General features: G+C 41.2%; 1 protein-coding gene across 3 annotated transcripts in view; it reads right to left on the bottom strand.

Moving 5' to 3' along the window:
* The window catches only part of jakmip2 (janus kinase and microtubule interacting protein 2), a 209,158-nt gene extending 189,452 nt beyond the window's left edge, over positions 1 to 19,706 (bottom strand). For 2 of the 3 annotated variants that reach the window (XM_033029941.1, XM_033029937.1), the window contains exon 1: positions 19,522 to 19,706. The gene's annotated coding sequence lies outside the window, so the exon portion shown is untranslated. The remainder of the gene's footprint in view (positions 1 to 19,521) is intronic. The other variant, XM_033029943.1, reaches the window with a different exon arrangement.
* Positions 19,707 to 20,247: the final 541 nt, after the last annotated feature.

The raw sequence follows: 20,247 nt of genomic DNA, 5'->3' as shown, positions 1-20,247 counted from the left end.
AACTTTGCTTCTTAAGGTCTAAATCCAGCGTTCCTTTCCCAAGTTGTACCGAAATTACATTGCAAATTTACTTTAAGAAAATGTAATTTTGTATTTATAATAGTTGTACAATATTTCAGTCTTTCAGCAGAGTGATTATCAAATAAAGTGTAATGCCAAGTGTCATGAGGAGCCAGCAGAACTGTTAATCAACAGTTCAGATAAAGAGCTAGGTTTTATAAAGCTTCTGAAGGGAACAGTGAGATTTTGGGAGGGGGGGGGGGGAAGGGATATAATTTTTGCCCCAGGAGAATGCAGTGCAGGCAGCCACAGGCATGCAAACATAACTGGAGATGGGTGATAGGCCACATGTACAGTATGGGAAGCTTGGAGGGCAATAAGACAGGAGCAGGCTGCAGAGAAAGGAGGCATGAGAAAAGAACAATGAATGTTTTTCACCTGAAGAAAGTGCAGAGAATTACAGGTAGGTAAATTTAAATGAGGGCAACAAGTTTACATAGAGTGGAGGTAGACAAAAATGCTGGAGAAACTCAGAGGGTGCGGCAGCATCTATGGAGCAAAGGAAATAGGCAACATTTTGGGCCAAAACCCTTCTTCAGACTTACATAGAGTGGAGGGTGGATTGCTGCTGGAAGTACAGGCATGTTTTGGAGGCATTGTTAGCTTGGGATGAGGGATTCATTGCAGAGAAGCTCAGATGGAGATGGGTGTCATGGCACCTGTGGAATTAAGCAGCCTTTGAAGAAAGCAAACTTATGTTGGACTCAAATCGGCGATTTGCATTAAAATACATTGAAGCAGGTTAAAAAACCTACTCAAAAATAATATGGGAAGAGCTGGAAATATGAATCACAAAGAGAAAATTCTGGATAGAACCAACCTCTGATAAGGAAGAGATAAGAAGGTTCTGTTTTGGACCAATCTCACAAACAGGCATTAGTTCAGACAGAGTATGTCAAAGCTACTTTACAACCAACGTCGGAAAGGTACACAAATCCAGCGGATTAAAGATACTGGATCAGAAATTGCTTTACTATACATTGTTTTTGTTGACAAGCTCTATGGGATCTCTGAATGCCACTTATAACAGTCCTGTGAAGATCATTGTCTTGCATTGTGAGGTTTACAGAATACAGAGACACTGAGGAATAGATAAAATATCACTGCTTTAAAACCTTCATTTTCAATTGCAACGCACTGATATTTTGAAGTCATGGAAAGGGTTTAAGGTTATTATATGTAAATTCTATTTACATAGAGCTTATCAATTACCGTGTCTGTTCATTTTGGGTTGCGGTTTTGCTGGTAGAGTCAGCATTTATTGAGCTTGGGTAGGTGGAGGTGAGCCACCTCCTTGACCTGCTTCTGCCCTTCTAGAGCATAGATATCTAGGGTTCAGATCCAATGACAATAAAGGGCCAGCGATATATTTCCAGCTCAGGGTGGCACGAGACCTGAAAGGGAACCTGGATGATTCCTCATGTACGTTCTGTCTTTGTCATTCTTGGTGCTCGAGGTCCTGTGTTTGGGAACTGCTGTTGCAGTGGTCTAGGTGAGTAACTGCAGCTCAATTTATTGGTGAAACACATAGGGTTGCTACAAACTTTAATTTTCCTTCACATTCCTACACAGACCTTGTTGTCCTAGGTCTCCTCCACAGTTAGAGTGAAGGGGCTGTCCCACTGTACGAGCTAATTCAAGAGCTCTCCCGAGTTAAAAAAAAATCAAACTCGTGGTAAGCATGTAGAATGTACGTAGCGGGTACGTCGGAGCTCGGGACGTCACTTAGCAGCTGGTAACGCTAACGGCAGATACTCGGGAAACGCGGTAAGCTCGTGAAGACTCATGAAGAATTTTCAACATGTTGAAAAATGTCCAAGAGAGCCCCGAGTACCTGCGAGCGGCTATTACCGTAATTCTCCGAGTTCGAATCAGGGGAAACTCAGGAGAACTCTTGAATTAGCTCATACAGTGGGACAGCCCCTTAAGGCTAAATGCAAATTGGAGGAACAGCATCTCATATTTCACTTGGGAAGCTTATAGCCCAGTGGTATGGATATGGATTCTCTAACTTCAGATAGGGTTGGCATTCCCTCTCTCGCTAGCCCTCCCCCACCCAAGTCGCACTAGCTTCTCGTTTTCACCCAACAAATAGCTAACAATGGCATGTTTCCTTCATCATTGTTACTTTTTTGCATATCTTTCATTCATTGTTCTTTCTCTCCACATCATCGTCTATATCTCGCTTTCCTTATCCCTAACCAGTCTGAAGAAGGGTCTTGACCCGAAACGTCACCCATTCCTTCTCTCCAGAGATGCTCCCTTTCCCGCTGAGTTACTCCAGCTTTTTGTGTCTATCTTTGATGTAACTTACATTGATTTGTTACTTGAAAAAAAATCTAATTCCCAATAAAATAGAGAAACTGCTGAGATGGTGGACGGTGTTAAGGGGAGAAAATTAATATTTAAATACCTATCTTCCATCTCCTATGCATCTTTTGCTTGGCATTTATAATTTCCTCTCTAATTAAATGGTGTGCCCTTTCTTTGATATAGGGATGGTTAAACAAGTTCATTATCAGTGCTATTTAAAGTCATTATAAATGATCCAGAGGAAATGGCTGGAACAGAATATATTTAAATTACTGAGGTTAATTCCTAATACTGGCTGTGGCAGGGATAATCAATTATAGTATTAATCTGCACGTTACATTTCACTTTCCTCACATTATCCATTCACGTATAATGCCTGCTCATTTCTTCAGTTAATGAGGCTCCAAACCACATCCATAGAACTTATTTTCATTGAGCCAATAAATTCAGAGCTAACTTTCATAATATTCACAAATTGCGTGCATTTTCCTCAATGCATTTTCTTTTAAGTTGAAACCAATTTCTACTGCCATTCCATTATCCATCTTATGCTCATGAGCTATCGGAAATCTTTGTCCATGCCTTTGTCTTCTCCAGGTAATTATCTGTCTTTTCCTCCATCATTTTAATCCTAAATCAACAGCGCATATCCTATTATCTCTTCTTTATTTATTGACTTCCTCTGGCTCCTGCTTCCAAAATGACAGACATTTAAATCACACTCATGGGTTTATCAGTTCTTCATCGTAGCCTTATTCACCCCGCTGATGCATATATGTGCGTGTGCAATCATTCCTCCATTTTCAGATGGGACGGTACAGAAGTGTGAAAACACACACCTCCAGATTTCTTCCCGGCTGTGCTGAACTACTATCTACCTCTTTGGTGAACCTCTGACTATCCTTGATCGGACGTTGCTGACATCTTGCATGAAACGTTATTCCTTTATCATGTGTATACACACTGTAAAGGTCTCGATTGTAATCATGTATTGTCTTTCTACTGACTGGTGAGCACACGACAAAAGCTTTTCATTGTACCTCGGCACACATGACATTAAACTAAACTGATTTTCAGTTGTGCATTCAACTGCTTGGCCCCATGAACTAGGAATTCTCTCTGAACCATTCTGTCTCTCAATTTTCCTAAAATTCGTGACATCAATTTTTTGGCCAAGTTTTGCTATTTCTCAACAGCCAGGGATCGTCCAAGTTAGCAAATCCGCATCCAAGGTTAAAGAATTTGCAGATCACATTGGCCGTCCCTCGATTCTCCCAAGGTAATGGAAAATTCCCCAACAAAGGCATCACTTACCATGTCATCTGATTTTTATTCTTCATCTACATGCATATGCACAAATGCACACAATGTTGCATGGAAATCAACACTGACCAACCCATAACAGCATAAGAGCAGAATAAAGCCATTCACCCCACCGATTCTGTCTGCCATTAAATTATGGCTGATCTATTTCTCCTTCTCATAGACACAAAATGCTGAAGTAACTCAGCAGGATAGGCAGCATCACTGGAGAAAAGGAATGGAGATGTTGCCTGTCGCGCTGAGTTACTCCAGCATTTTGTGTCAATCTTCGGTTTAAACCAACATCTGTAGTTTCTCCCTCATATTTCTCCTGCCTTCTCACCATAACGACTATAAACACACACACACACAAACACATCTTGTTCCTCTCCAGTTGTACCTCCAGACCAAAATACATATGGGTGTTCCTTGATTATAGCCGTGTTAATATCTTGATTGGCAAACAGAACTGCTTGCTCTTTCAGAGTATCGCGTCACAGATGGCAACAGAATATTAAAGTGGCTCTATCTGACACTTTGGAGTGAGCAGCAAACGCCCTCCCGGTGATGCCCACATCCCAACAAGAAACTGCACCCTTCCATATCTCTACTTTCCCCCTCCCATCTCTCAGTCTGAAGAAGGGTCTCGACCTGAAAGGTCACCTATTCCTTCTCTCCAGAGATGCTGCCTTTCCCGCTGAGTTATTCCAGCATTTTGTGTCTATCTTTGAAAGAAAACCTGTTTGGACAGCAGGTTGTTAAAACCTGTTTAGACAGTGCAAAGCTTGGAAAAAACCTTCTACTCGGTGCTAAAGGAAGGTTCCTTCATGGTCCCAATGCCCCCAGAATTTCTCTTACGCCAAATAAAAAAATAAAAAATTAATTAGACCATTGTTACATAGAATTTTACATACAAACAACATTTTAACATGAAGACTGCACCCAGGACACCATGACGTCTCAAAGGCCTACTGTTTGTAGATGCCATGAAAGGAATTTTATCCCCGTCAGAATTTGTGAATGAACACTGCCAGCACATTTCCTATTAAAATAACTCTCAAGACTTGCTACTAGCAATCAGAAAGGATGAGCATCTTGGACACCAAGACCATGACAATGGGACTGAAAGTGATTACTGGGACTAGGTGCATTGTGCCCCAACAGGTTCAAGTGTCTTTGGAAAATAAGATGCATAATGTTCACAGCCCAATTGCCGGTTCACTTTCTTCACTGATTATGGCTTTAACTGTGCAGTAGATCCAATGAGGCCTTCATAATATCTACAGAAACCCAAACGGCAGATGATCAGATATTTTCTACACTCAGGATCTGAAAGGTCTCGATCTGAAACGTCACCCATTCTTTCTCGCCAGAGATGCTGCCTGTCCTGCTGAGTTACTCCAGCTTTTTGTGTCTATCTTATATAAAGCCAATGGCCAAGGAATTTTGATTCTGTAAGCGAGACAGACATTGCATCTAAAACCTTCCCTTGGGAGTGGAGGGGGAATGTAGGGGGAGGGGTGGGTGGGGGGGATGTCTTTTAAAACTCTTCATTGTATGTGCTACTTTAAGCTTCCTCTGGCAGCTCAGATGTGAAATTCATCTCTGAGAGTTAAAGGGCACCCTGAGGTGTCTCCTAAATCTCTCCCTCTCACTCTCAAGACTATGCCCATTCGTTTTAGATTGCTCCAGCATGTTAAGCAGACTGAGTCTTCACTTTATCCATGCCCATTCTGAACTTGTACATCTCAATATGGTCACTCGTCAACCTCCTAAGCTCCAAAGAAAAACCTCCCAGTCTATCCAGCCTGTAACTCTGTAAACCTAGATAATATCCTGATGAATCTCTTCTGCACTCATTCTGACAACATCCTACCTACAGTGGGGCAACCAGAAATGCATATATTCTGCATTCTATACCTTCCCCTTTGCTCTATCTATTGTACATTACTTTGATTTGATTATAATTTTGTATAGTATTATCTGATCTGGTAATTTGCAAAATGAAGCTTTTCGCTGTACCTCGGTATACATAACAAAAATAATCCTAAACCTAAAATATGTCAAGCGTTATCTACCCAAATAATTATCTAGTATCTGGTGCAGTTTCTCTTACAGTATTGCCATGAATTTGTTTCCCCATTCAAAGTCTCAAAAAAGTTGTAATCTATGTTGAAGATAGACACACAAAGCTGGAGTAACTCAATGGGTCAGGCAGCATCTCTGGAGAAAAGGAATAGGTGGCGTTTCAGTCGTGACCCTTCTTCAGCGATTTGTATTGGTTTTTAAAGACATTGGGTTTGTTCTCAGGCCAAGGATTCTGTTGGGTCTTCCCAGCAGTTTTGTAAGAAAGAGCTGGGATTTCTCCCCTTAAATGATGGTAAGTCCCAATCTTACTGACCATGCTCTGCTGGCCTTGGAGTATAAAGGGGCTGTCCCACTTGGGCGACCTAATCCGCGAGTTCTGGTGAGTTTGCCCTCGACTCATACTCGCAGCAAGGTCGACACAAGGTCCTAGGAGGTCTTTGTAACTCTCCTTCATGCTCGAGAGTAGTCCCCGTGTACTCGAGGTCTCAGCTAAGTTGCGGCGTATTTTTGAACATGTTGAAAAATGCCTGCAAGTAATAAAGGGTCGCCATGGAAATAAACTATACTTTTTTTACTCGTAGGTTTAGTCGTAGTAGGTTGTAGTAGGTCGGCATGTTAGTCGTAGGTAGTCGAAAGTAGCCGTAGATAGTCTGCATCATAGACGAAGGGAGGTTGAAAGAGATCGAAGTAGGCCGTCTTCACTCTCCACTATTCGGTGTCGAAGTTAGTCGTAGCTAGTCAAAGCTAGTCTTCAACATAGTCAAAAGAGGTCTTCTACATAGTCGAAGGAGGTCTTCAACATGACATTTATTCAAACTCTCCTAAACTCGCCAATTAGGTCGCCGCAGTGGGACAGCCCCTTAAGGGTAGGCAGGATCTGGTTGTAATCCTCCAATATAACACGGGGAGGATTTGCTTTCTAATTCTGCATCAAGTTAGACCAGATGAAAAATCGGTTTGAATGAAGACAACAGAAGAAAGGGTAAGATACAATATGAGTATCTTATTAGTTAGAGATGTAAGAGACTGCAGATGCAGGAATATTGACCAAATATCAAAGTACTGGAGGAACTCAAGGAGTCAAGCAACATCTGATGAGATAACAGACAGACGATGTTTCGGGTCAGGACCCATTAGTCGTGCTTTGATGGTCTTAAATATTTTAACTATATTGTGTTGGTTCTGTTGATTTTGTAATGAATAATTTAAGCTTTATATTTAATTTCTTTGAGTTGGTAACAGCTTCTGAAGGTCAATGCTATTTCTGACAAGTATGACAGCCAGCTAAACTATGGTTAGAATTAATTACTGCACTGTTGTTCAAGACTATGATACAACACAAGACCATGCAACCTGGTCCCAGGATGATCAAGGTAAACAAGTTTGTCCTCTTGGATGAGTTGGTCAGGTCAATGGCTAGCATAGAGGGGGGCAATGTTGGGTTGTGCCCGAAAAAACACAAAGTGGAATTTTTTCAAAAATCCTTGAATACTTAACTCAAATTTGGACAATGGGAACATTTCAATGCTGACATCACAATTTCCCAACATCAGAAAGTTAGGGGGGGAAAAAAGAGGAAGAGCTCTAATAGCTTTGATCGTCACTCCTCTACATTGTGATAGGATTTCCCCCCAGAGATTGGGAACTGGACCCAGGCCTGTTCCACATCTTGCTGGAGTAATGAAGTCAGCCATTCAATTCACTTTTCCTGCAGCAATGTTAAAGGATGTTCTCATGAAAGAGGAGATCCCTGAAGAAAGTGTATCTGTGCATATTTGGACTACAGAGATCAGCAAGATGGTTTGGTGCCACATAACAGCTCTCTAATCCATTTTACTTCCTGACTGTGTGTTTCCAGGCTTCGTCAGGAAGTGGGACGAGGCCACCTTAATGGCCATGACAAGAAATAACCTCGAGTTGCTTGGAGCAGGTACAATACTCTGTTACAGTCAGATCAGAGACAGGACAACCTTGGCCTGGAAACACACTTACATGATACTCTTTTGTCCAGCATTATGAGATTGAAAATCTATTTACTCCCAGGTGAATATGTAACAACCATTGCTTTACATCAGTCAAAAAAATAGGCCAGGCAGCCACACATCAGCAATACATGGGATGACAATTTCCACAGGCATTTCTCTTTTTGGAATATTACCTGGAAACTCAAGACTAAGTTATCCCAATAATGCAATGAGAGATTGGGATCTCTTGCAGTTATTATTTCCTTTTCTCCCTTCATTATCCGTAAATTGTCAGGGTTTTGAGTATAAGAGTCTTGATGTCATGTTGCAGCTTTGTAAACTTTGTTTAGCCTACATTAGTTCAGCTCACCCCATTTCAGGAAGGATAAGTTTTGGAGAGAGCACAGAAGATGTTTTACCAGAATGCTGCCTGGATTAGAACGTATTAGCTAAAAGAAGAGGTTGGACAAACTTGGATTGTTTGCTCTGGAAAATCGGAAGACGAGGGGAGACCTGATAGAACTATACAAGTGACATAGATAAGATAGTCAGAACCTTTGTTCCTGAGGATAGAAACATCATAGACTAGAGAGAGTAACTTTTAAGGTGAGAATGGTAAAATTTAAAGGACAAGATTATTTTTACTTTACACAGAGGGTCGTCGATACCTGAAACACACTGCCCGCCAGGGGTGTTAGTGGATGCAAATATGATAGTGGTATTTGAGAGGTTTCTAGATAGGCCGACAAATTTACAGGAAAGGGAGGAATATAGATTACATGCAGGCAAAATAAATTGGTTTAATTTAACACCATGTTCAGCGTGGACATTGGGAATTGAGGGACTTGTTCCTGTGCTATACTATTCTATGGTAAACCACTGAACACCAACCCCAGCCATTTTTGGACAACCCCATTCATTCCTCCTTCAACAACCAATTTATAAATCATCCTACCACAACCAGAGAGCAGTGCTGAACTACTATCTACCTTTTTGATGACTCTCAGACTATCCTTGATCAGACTTTGCTGGCTTTACATTGCACTAAACATTATTTCCTTATCATGTATCTATACACCGTAAATGGATCAATTGTAATCATGTATTGTCTTTCTGCTGTCTGCTTAGCACGCAACAAACGCTTTTCACAGTTCGCCAGTGCACGTGACAATAAACTAAACTGAAACTGATAAATATACCTGATTCGCACCCAAGGCCACCAAAAGTAGCAATGGCTCTAATGGAGATCCTAATCTCTATCCCCAGCCATCGGTCACTATCCCCATGAGCACTGCCCATCCAGCAATCCTCAACCCTTGATGATGATCCGTTTAAACTCCTGAGCCAGTTCAGTGTCCCAGGCTGCACATCCCCTTGCTACAAGTATCAGATATTATCTCAGGACAACGCACAAGGTCCATCATGCAGGCATGAGAATATCTAGGCCTCTGAGATTCAAATTCCAAGACACACTTGACCTTCAATATATGTGTCTGTGGGACACCAAAATGTTATAACGATTCTACATTTCTTGTGGCATTAGTTTTAGAATTCAGTTTCTTCTTCCTGTCAATTTGTAAACAGTTTAGAAACCAGATCGTCGTTAGACTACTATCAAAATGAAAATGCAATGAAAACTATCATATACCCATTTCCAGGTCATTAGCCAAGACTACAAAACAATATTTTATTTCATATGTACATTAATAACTCCATAAGGCTACATCTAAGTAGAAATACTTTGTTTTTTTTGAGGGAGAGCTGAGAAGGGGAGGAGAAAGTAAGGACTGTCTGCAGTTAGAGAAGTCAAACTGCCCAAGTGAAACCCACTGGCTCCACCACGGCCTTTCTCTCCCCCCCCCCCCCCCCCCCTAACCCTCATAACAGTCTGAAGAAGGGTTTCAGCCCTGAAACGTTGCCTATTTCCTTCGCTCCATAGATGCTGCCTCACCCGCTGAGTTCCTCCAGCACTTTTGTCTACCATCTAAGTAGAAATGTTCTGTTAAATCACTACCCATTGTTAAATTTGATCATTTTAAAGTTATGTAATCACAAAACATGATTTCAACACGCAAAATCTTTCAACTACACACGAGTTCTCCCAAGAATTAGTTTCCGAGCAACATGACAAAGAGAGAATGTCAGCAGCAAGAATATCCTGTTTCAGCTGTAGGGCAGTGAATGTATCCATCAGCTAACTCCTGGGGTCAAGGAAAGAGCGTTCACATCACTGCCCTACATCTATGCGCCCACTACTACGCACAAGAAACGCAAGACGCCATTGTATGCAGATGCCGAGAAGTGTGTTCAGCTCTGGCTGAACAATTTATAATCTTCAAGAGTCAAGAGAGTTTTATTGTCATGTATCCCAGATAGGACAATGACATTCTTGAAATGAAAGAAAATGCTTCTTCTTATCGAGTCCACATCACAAGATTAGAAATTGTTCACAGTCGTGAACACTCAACACTGCACCTCGGTGATTGCCAGTCACCCCCCCCCCCGGACACACCTTCCACCAGAAAAAAGTGCAAATTTTCAAATTTACTACGACTGTATGCACGTAAATATATTTATTTATTGCTCATATTCTATGTCGCTCTTCTAGGGAGATGCTAACTGCATTTCGTTGTCTCTGTACTGTACACTGCACAATGACAATAAAGTTTGAATCTGAATCTGAATCTGTGGCGCCGTGACGTGAATGCTCTTTCCTTGACCCCAAGAAGAAGCCAGCTCCTATTGTTTCCCTGTCTGTGCCCACAGCCCTTTCCCTTCAGGCTAATAAGCTCTAGTGTCACAAACTCAAGTTATAAAGACCTTGAATAAACTTTACCCTCAGCACAAGTATATGACATCCACAAAGTTGATGTATTCTTCCACCAGTGCCATGTACACAAATTATGTGCAAAATTCATAGCTGAAATTTGGAAAGAAAAGTGGTTTTCACCCTTAGCCTAAGGCACATTTAATTGTCTTCACAGTAGTACAAAATTGTGTTATCACTGTCCTGGTAATGAGATATGGAATGGAATACTTTATTGCCACGTGACAAGGCACAGTGAAATTCTATGCTTGCATACCCAAGGTATGCAAATAGTCACCACATACGGCACTGACAAAGTTACAAAGTATCTGCGCCAGGGCCCCTTTGTTTCCCAAGACCCACCACCCCCCCCCCCCCCACCGCCTCACAGCGATTCTCCCACACCAGGTGCTCCATTGTTCTTCGCCATCCCCCAATCATGGTGTTTTACCCGTGCCTTCATCGACGCTGACCGTGGGTTCATCGGCCGCGAGGCCCCACTGCTGCCACCATCAGATACCATTGGTAATTACCAGCATTTGCCAAATTCCCACCATTCTTCTGTGATCCAAGGAGATTTTGATTGACTTCAGGAAGCAAAGCAGTACACACACCCAAGTCAACATTGATGATGCCAAAGTGGAGATGATCAAAAGCTTCAAGGTCTTAGGAATAAATATCACCAAGTCGTGCTGGACCAGCCACATTGAAGCTATGGCCAAAAAGGCACATGAATGCCTCCACTTCCTTAGAAACCTTAGGAAGTTCGGCATGCCCCCAACAACTCTCACAAACCTTTACAGATGTGTCGTAGAAAGCATCTTATCGGGATGCATCACAGCCTGGCTTTCAGACCATCACACAAACCAACCTCCCTTCCATTGACTCCATCTACACTTCATGCCACCTCTGCAAGGTCGCCACTGCATAATCAAGGACGAGTCTCTCGACCATTCCCTCTTCTCCCCTGTTCCATGAAGTGAGAGATACAGAAGTTTGAAAACGCACAAGTTCAAACTCAGGAACAGTTTCTCTAAGCTGTTATCTGGCAACTGAATGGTCCTCTCATCAGCTAGAGGGCAGTTCTGAAATCCCATCTACATTGCTGGAGACCTTTATACCATTTTTAATTGGATTGTGTCAGACTTCAATGTTACATCTTGCACTGATTGGTGTACCCTCTATCTGTGCACTATGGGCAGACTTGATCGTATTCATGTGTGGTTTCTTTTTCTCTGACAGGATAACATGCAAACTAAAGCTTTTCACTGGACCTTGAGACAAAAGCTTTTCACTGTACCACGTGGCAATAAACATCAACTAAACTCATTGACTGAGAGGATTCAACAAATGAACATGGCTAAACTGAGCTAAAAATCCCTAAAGCAGGCATTACTCAATGTTGATTATGTTTCAGACAGAACAAGTACTAAGAAGACTCAGGATCTTCTTTATTGGATTATCAGGATAATCTCTGAAGTATCTTTACTTTCATTTTGTGACTTGGTGAGAAATCAGCATATATTCTATGTACTTCCTCCTCTCCATGTGGCCAGATGCCACTAGAGTGCACGTTACTCTCCAGGCAAATCCCCTGACCTTTAATAATACTGTTGCCATAACATTTCAAGTCAGGCAGCTGCCACTCCCACAGCAGAATAATAAAGGATGAAGGCAATGCCAAGCTGCCATTAATCCCATTGCTGCAAACATTGCTCCTTGCAAAGTGGCCTCCATGTCAACTTTACATAACACATTTAGCACTCCCCAGCTCCCACCCAGAAGGATTTAGCTGTCAAACTGAAAATAAAAACACAAGCACTATGCTGGAAAACTGAGCAAAAACAATAAATACTGGAATAAACCAGCTGGACAGACAGTGTCCATGGAAAGAGAAACAGTCTATGGTTAGGGTCTGGAAGATTTGAATTATCCCCCCCACATGCCCCACCCTCCCAACATTTTCAGTTTTGGTGCCAAATTGTCTTTCCACTGGTGGTGAATGAACCAACAAAGGGGGGGGGGGGCGGAAATACAGCTGCTCGACCACTTCCTCACTAATTTTCTTGTTAAAACACCCATAGTGTGTTGGTAAATGTAATCATCACACGTCCCTGTAGCGAGAAACTCCTACCTTTACACTGAGCACATCCTTCATCATGTTGCCTAATACTACAATCATACTATATGGATGGGCTCACAAAACACATTAGAATTTCCTCCCACGTTCCAAAGACATACAGATTAATTGGCTTTGGTGAAAGTGTAAATTGTCCCTATTATGTGTGGAAGTGAATGTATTGGGAATCGTTGGTTGGCACGGGCTCGGTGGGCACTGTGCCCTCGCTGTATCTCTAAACTAAATGAAAGGTAAGTTCTAAAGGCTGAAAGATTTGCAAACATATTCAGCTAAAGATGTTGGGTGGGAAGATACATCTCGGTTCCTTCGCAAAAAGCCCAGGATGGTCAATGCTGGTCTTCAGCCTTTACAATTGAATCCACATCACACACTGAGAGTAGTGGAGACAGCAGAAGTCTGCGGTACTGGAGAATGACTAAATTGCCGAATACCTGCTCTCCTAAACCTGTCTTACTGTTGGCCAAGCACTTCTGGTACAGTTGCTACACTGGCATTTATTTCTATTTACTCAGTTTCAAGGGATTCTGGTCACTGTTGGCAAGGCCAGTGTACATTGCCCATCCCCAAATATTCTTGAGCAAGTGAAGGTGAGCCACCAATTTGAACTTCTGCTGCCTTTCAGGTGCTGTTGAGTAGGAAGTTCACAAATACCTCGCACATTATCAACTATTTATAATGATGGAATTTAAAGTGATGCAAACATATCATTAATCTCACACTTCCAAATATGCATTCCTTTAATAGTGGCCCCAAATAATGTTATATACTATATGCTGCCTTTAACTTCCATGTGATCATCTATGTGACTACAATTATCAAATGATATCAGACCTACCTTCCAATCTCTTTTTAGATTCTCTGAACAGGTGGGCGTACTGTAAGTAGTGCAAGTCACGCACGTCCCAATTGAGAGATATATCACTGATCTTTCAACATTACCAGGCCTAAATCCTGACGCTCCCCCCCCCCCCCCCCAACAGCATTGGGAGAACCTTCACCAGAAGGATAGCGACATTGCCAAGAGCAATCAATAGTGGGGCAGCACAGTGGCACAGCTGATAGAGGTGCTGCCGCACAGCGCCAGAAACCCGGTTTGATCCTGACCTCAGATATAGTCTGTACGGCATTTGTACATTATTCTCCCTGTGACCTTGTAGGTTTTCTCCCACATCCCAAAGACGCACGGGATTGTTGGTTAATTGGCCTCTATAAATTGCCGAGTGTGTGGGGAGTGGATGCAAAAACGAGATAACTTAAAACTAGTGTGAATGATTGATCAATGGTCAGCATGGCCTCTGTGAGCTGAAGGGCTTGTTTTTGTGCTGTTTTCCAAAACAATTAAATACTGACCTTTGCATTGATACCTGGACCCTTAAAATCATTTTTTTTTAAATCATAATTAATTCCACGTTGAAAATAGACATTACCAATGAAATCTTGTCTCTCAGACTAGCATTTATGTTGGGACATTAACACAGTTTTGTTTTTAATCCCAAAATGGTTTACAGCCAATCCAGTATTTCTGAAATATAGTCCATGATGTAATATATAAAATGTTACATTGGAACAAGCAAACTTCCAGCAAACAAGAATAACTGGATAATCTGTTCTGGTGCTTTCAGTTGAAGGTTAAGTAATAGCTATGACAGTGGGGAGATTCTTCCTCTATGGCCAATATTTGAGAAAACAGAGGCACTTTAGTTTAAGGTCCCATCTGAAAGACGGCACCTAAAACTGTATTGTGCTCCTTTAAGGGCCTGTCCCACTTAGGCGATTTTTTCGGCGACTGCCGGCGACAGTCACAGTCGTAGCAGGTCGCCGAAAAAACGGCGACTGGACTCCCCCTGCGACAATGTCTACGATAACTTATCACCTAGTCGACGGCAAGCTACCGACAACCTGCGACCCATTAGGTCGTTCACCTATGACCACACCTACGACAACCTACGACCACACAGATGACAAACTACGACAACCGAAGTCAATCAACGCCCACCCGCGACAAACTACGACCCTGTCGGCGACAACTGAAGACAATTCAGTCGCCGGTACCTGTCGCCGGTTGACATAGGTTGACCTAGGTAGTCGCCAATGGAATTCACCAAAGTCCTCACCCGGCGACAACCTACATCACTTGGTGACAACCTGCGTCATCCTGGCGACAACCTACGACAGCACCGACGACAGAAGACAAGCTTCGTCAAGCCAACAGTCACCAAAAGGTTTTGAACATTTCAAAATCCAGCTGCGACAAGAAAAAAGTTACGACTCTTTAAGCAACTTGAGGAGACAACTCGCGACCATACAGGCGTCACCCCACGACATTGTAGTGACAACCTAGTCACTGAAAAAATTCCCTAAGTGGGACAGGCCCTTTAGTAATGCACTAAAATGTCAACCTAGTTTTATGGGCTTCAATTTGTGGAGTGACATTTTCAACTGAAAGACAAGAGTGCTACAGTTCTTTTGGCCAATGTAATTGTAGACTCTTGCCGATAAAGGTTCTGGGAGTTCCCCAATATTAGCCTACCACTTGATTTTTGGTTCTGGTTTCGAGGCTACCAGAACATCACTGGTTTTCTGATCAACTAACAGTTTTTACCGCAATACCCTTTGCCAAGGCCATTCATCCTTTGCTGCTGCTATTTCTTTCTAAAAATGTTTAATTATTTAGTTTGGGAATACAGCGTGGAAACAGACCTTTTCTCCCAACAAGTCCTTTCCAACCCTCAATCACCTATTCACACCAGTTTTATGTTATTCCATCTTTACATCCTACACACTAAGGACAATCTGCAGAAGCCAATTAACCTACAAACCTGCACATCTTTGGAATATGGGAGGAAACTGGAGCACCCGGAGAAAACCCACGCAATCACAGGGAGAATATAAAAACTCCACACAGATAGTATCCGAGGTTAGGATTGAATTTGGGTTTCTGCTGCAGTGAAGCAGCATCTCGACCACTGTGCCGTCCTTTAAAGCTTAATACTGATTATGGTGATAATCCAACCATGTTCTCAACCTAGATGATAATGAATGACTTGAGGAGATGGTAAATCCTGGTGGTCTTTGTGGTCTGGAGGTACGAGTATTGGAGGAAAGAGTATTGATAATATACTCCAGAGTGAAGAATGAGGAACCATAGATCTATGTTCTTTGCGAGTTTCCACTTAAGCAGATCCAGGCTGATTAATGCTTGGATGGGTGACCACCTACTGGGAATCTCTGCAGCAGCAGTCATCTTGCCTGGGGAAAGAGATATTCTAACTAGCAGACCATATTCATGCCTGACACAAACCTCAGTTACACTGCATTCAATAGAGGAAACACAAGTTCAGGTCGCACCAGGAGAGTTTACAAAGCTCTGTAATTAAAAGAAAGCCAGTTCCAGAACATGATGCTTTTGAATCGTCAAAAAGTAAAATGGCAACCAGCATACCAATATCATTTAAAGAATTAATCTTTTTTTTAAATAAAGCCCAATGAAAAATCTTAGATCCCCAAAATAATTTGTATTTGGTTTCTGAGATGACACAAGGCATTCACAACCACCACTTTAAGGGCAACAGGAGAGAGCAATCAGTGCCAGGCTTGCCACTTTATGCATATAGAATGAACTGGGAACAGTACCAAGAACAGAAGTGATAGGTCATAAGTGATAGGAGCAGAATTAGGCCATTCAGCCCATCAAGTCTACTCCACCATTTAATCGTGGTTGATTTATTTCTCCCTCCTAACCCCATTCTCCTGCCTTCTCCCTGTACACCTGTACTGATCAAGAATATATCTATCTCTGCCTTAGAAAATTCCATGGACTTGGCCTCCACAGCCTTCAGGCAAAGAACTCCACAGATTCACCACCTTTTGACTAAAGAAATTCCCCTTCATCATCTTCCTAAAGGAACGTCCTTTAATTATGAGGGTATGACCTCCAGTCCTAGACTCTCCCACTATTGGAAACATCCTCTCCACGTCCACTCTATCCAAACCTTTCAATATTCGGTAAGTTTCAATTAGGTGCCCTCTCATCCTTCCAAACTCCAGCGAGAACATGCCCAGTGCCCGTTGGGAAACATTCAAAGCTGCAGCTGATAGTAGTGAGCACAGCACAAGTTGTAGATGTAACAAGGAATTGCCCCATCTCATTTAACCTGCATTTGCATTTATCTTGTAACTTAGCTGTACAATGTTATAGATCCTAAGATTGCAAAATGTTTATAAAGACCTTTGACCCATATTACTACATGCATCCAAAATGAGCCATGTTGTCCTTCTCACAGAAGTATTTGGTTGTTTCTACCATCATTCTATTAGTGAAGTACATTCCAGACGTTGATAATTCTGTTCTTGATATCAGTTCCAAATTTACCAATTAATGCTTTGATTTGTTTCCCGCTTATCCTGACCCAATATTCCAGATTTATCCCTTCCAAACCTGTAGAATGATGTATTAACCACTATATGTAAAGGAATAATATGTGACAAACAAGCTAGCTTCATAATCAGTACAATAAAGCAACCATTTGTTTTGAAGAATAGCTCCCTCCATATTAATGATCAAGCTAATGAAATAGTTCTGTAAGACAAGGGAACTCCTCTGTTGCACATCTAGATAAATCACTTACTTGATCTCAGCACATCCAAGCTGGGTCAATGGATAGGAGTATATGCTCTCTTATCCATTCAGCGCTCAAAACACATTTGCTTGGAATAAACATGTGTGGATGCTGAGCAGCAGAAGACTTATGGTCAGGTTAGAGTAGACCACCTCTACAGTTAGTTTGGTCTCTGAAAAACTGGGCTCAAGCACAAAGGTACTTCCCTTTGGAATCTTTCACCAATGGGAATCACTGATCACACACTAGAAGGGAGGATGTGAAATAACACATGCACATAGAGGGCTCATAAACATTTGGTGAGGATACTTGCATTAATTTCACCAATTGAATGAATGGGTGAAAATATTGTAATTTCTGTGCCCGCCCCCTCCTCCCTCCCCTCCTCTTATTGTATGGGGTAACATTAGGGAAGGGGGAAAGAGATTTTCATTGGAATTACATCCTATATATTTATCTTGATGTTGAATTTCACAGTTATATTTGATTTTCAACACAAATAAATGTGTTTTTTAAATAATCTTTCCACACATGGGTTTATTTGATAGAAAATATGTACAGCCAGATTTGAAGTACACTGTAAACCAGTTAGTTAGAATGCATTCTGAAAATATTCACCCAATAAAACCCACACTGATTTGTGCCTTTTCCTGTCCAGTATATTTATGACTTCTCTGGGTTACATTTAGCAGTGAGTGATTTAATTTTGCATAATGTCTATACTGATCTACTTCAGGCACTATTTTCAATGGGTTGTGAATCTCTCGAGACTCCCATCCACAACAATCATAAAATGGTTCTAATTTCCATATCTACAATTATAAAGCATCTTCCATGAACCTAGCCCAGATGATATGAACCATAATCTTAGCCTACAGGTCTATATGAATCATGGTTTAGGAGCAGAACAATCTGACCTTATCTTAAATGCATCGAAACCAAGGGATGCAGAAAGAATGGGGGCTGTGACTAGAAGTAATTAAACACCTTTCCACTTGCAATAAAATATAGAGTTCAAGGTCACATGATATCCAGAACTATCTAAGCAGAGATCCATTATCAAGGAACTAGTTTAATTTGCTGCCATTCTCGAGACCGCATTATACATTATAACTTTAAAATATATATTTTGTATCAGTACAATTTAACTGGTAATTTCATCCTCAGAATACCCAAATAATGAATAACAGCTAATTATGAATTCCTGCAAGGGTGAATATTTAATAAATTCCAGGTGCTGACCTGACTACAAAAAAGGCACAACAGTATTTACTGAGAATTATGATCATATAAAACCAGGCTACAACATTTAGAAAAATAAAATCCATTATTTATGTCAATGTCAGTCATTTATATATTGCAGGACCATATTTGTGGCCAGATTAATTCTAATATGTATGTTCTTCTTGAAAAACAATAAAGGTTATGGCTTTTATTTGCATATTTATTTTGGAGACTGCAATAAACGACACTGGAACAGTTCTGCACTTATCTGCATTCCTTGAATTCCACTTTATAATATTTAGCTGCAGGCATTTCATCGACTGACAGCGCTGTGGAGGCAATGAATTAGAAAAATTGCACATCCATTTTTTTTTTTTTGAAGTGACAAATGGCTTGGCACTCAAAGAGTTACATGGCCGTAAATTAATAATGAACCCCATTTGTGTGATGGTCTACAATCTTTAAATGGGAGTTCAATACAGAACTGCATTAATATCATCACTGACATTGTATCCAAGAAAAAACAATTCCAGGCCTAACTATACTGCATCATCACTTCCAAAACTAAAACACAACATCTATATTAATATTCCAAAATTATAAATAAATACAATTCTTTCTGAAACACCATACATCCAGACCAGTCAGAATTTGATGTGTGCCGGTATCTGCAGTTCTCATCATTGCTGCTTGCAACACAGGCCCTGCCCAGATTCACTGCTGTCACAGATACACTGGCATTAGAGGACACGAAAGCAAACAGAATGACATTATTTTCTTTGTCTTTATTCTAAAGATGGCACAGTAGTTCTGCATTTCAATGAAAATAGGAAAACTAATGACTGCAGCAGGAGTCAAGGTAAATTTTCTGAGCACCGTACATAACAATTCACTGTTAATTCATTGCTCCTACCTAGCCACACTGTCATCCTTCGGTGAAAAAAAAATCAAATGATTAAAACCTTGTTCCCTAAAAATATAGGAAATTAGGAAAAAACTACTCACCATGTGTATGTCCACTGAAGATAAAGGCCTGGAAAGCTTGGATCTAAACACATTGCCTTCTCAGATCACCAGCAGCTGGGCTGTCTGCTGATGCTAATGAACCCACCCTCTCCGGAGAGAATGAGCTCATTGATAGCCTCGAACTGCAGTTAGATTTTCCCTCCTCTCCTCATCATAGGAGTGGTCTCATCGCAGCAAAGACAAAGGAAAGAAGCAGAGGCTATGGTCAGGGGACCTACACCGATAGAGAGAGACCAAGATGCAAACATCCACATTCTTAAAGTGACAGCCGTTCTTTTTAAGAGTAAAACAAATGCTTATTATTTGGTCACGTGCTTTAAAATGTTGAACAGTTTACCATGTGACACCTACCAAGTTTGACGTATACCTTGCTGGAGGAGTTTACACAAGTGCCGCAAGTTATATTTGTTGAATAGTTTTTAAAAAAAAATCTATTTCCATAATTAATTATCATGTAATGTTTATGTAAATGGAATGCCTGTTTTGGGGTAAAATGTGACCTCGGTTTAGCTGTTTTACATAAAGTTACATATAATGTATTGCATGGAAATAGAGCATTGGCTCAAATGTTCTAAGATGGTGCTTATGTTCCTCAAGCCTCCTCCCACTCTATCAAATCCTCTTCTATCCTTGATAGACACAAAAAGCTGAAGTAACTCAGCAGGTCAGACAGCATATCTGGAGAAAAGGAATGGGTGCTGTTTT

The sequence above is a fragment of the Amblyraja radiata genome, chromosome 11 (genome assembly GCF_010909765.2).
Source record: "Amblyraja radiata isolate CabotCenter1 chromosome 11, sAmbRad1.1.pri, whole genome shotgun sequence".
NCBI classification, from domain to species: domain Eukaryota; kingdom Metazoa; phylum Chordata; class Chondrichthyes; order Rajiformes; family Rajidae; genus Amblyraja; species Amblyraja radiata.
The sequence above is the reverse complement of the archived record's forward strand: the minus strand, read 5'-3'. Positions and strand labels throughout refer to the sequence as shown.